This window comes from Seriola lalandi, unplaced genomic scaffold (genome assembly GCF_002814215.2).
Source record: "Seriola lalandi dorsalis isolate HSWRI2012SDOR001 ecotype SW California unplaced genomic scaffold, Sedor1 jcf7180002053562, whole genome shotgun sequence".
In the NCBI taxonomy this organism is placed as follows: Eukaryota; Metazoa; Chordata; class Actinopteri; order Carangiformes; family Carangidae; genus Seriola; species Seriola lalandi.
Genome location: NW_019524115.1, coordinates 4,870 through 5,605, shown reverse-complemented (window position 1 = coordinate 5,605; position 736 = coordinate 4,870). Strand labels below are relative to the sequence as shown.

The window sequence follows — 736 nt, the reverse complement described above, 5'->3', positions numbered from 1 at the left end:
TTGTTATAAGGGGAATGTTGGGTGGGTCTGGTGTATGTTAACCATACACGCATTTCCAAGAAGGTAAAGTATTGGGTTGGTTTGGATGGATAATTATTTCATGAATTAAAAGATCGGGATACTGTGTGAAATTTAAACACCCAGTGAGAGACCGCAGCCTCTCCTTAGGAGGGAACTGTAGAAGATTGTCTCTCAGCAGCCCCGATTGACCTACAGGAGTCATTCATGAGATATTTCCATGTGTGAAGTACATTCATTAATTTGTAGTGCATAAATGAGGAATTAGTCTGTAAACATGGAAGGGGAATACAATCGTGAAAAAATAGAGTCTAGCATTCCCATCCTGAAAAAAGATTTTGGAATTCCAGGGACTTGGGGAAAGAAATGGGAAGTAATAAAAAACAATGTGCTAGTGTGTCAGCCAGAGAAGAAAAGAGGGAAAATCTTAAAACATTTAGAGGACTGGTACGGAACAAAGCGACACCTTGGCTGGTTATATATGATGGCTATATGATGACTGTAAAGAAGACATAAAAAAAGACTCTCCAGACACGACTGACACCACTAGGATAAAAGATCACCAACTATACTACAAACAGAGCCACCAGTTAAAAGAGTCATTGACTTTGATCAGGATATGGAACAAGGAATCAAGCGTGCAAACTCAGGACAGGGGTCAGAGATTATGGGAGAGTGGCGAGAGCAGTGGGAAGTTGAGAAAAAGAGAGAGCAGTGG

At 40.8% G+C, this 736-nt stretch overlaps 1 protein-coding gene across 1 annotated transcript in view; it reads right to left on the bottom strand.

The window, feature by feature from the left end:
* Positions 1 to 736, bottom strand: part of LOC111651293 (olfactory receptor 10AG1-like) — a 6,818-nt gene that overhangs the window by 1,716 nt on the left and 4,366 nt on the right. The window lies entirely within an intron of this gene.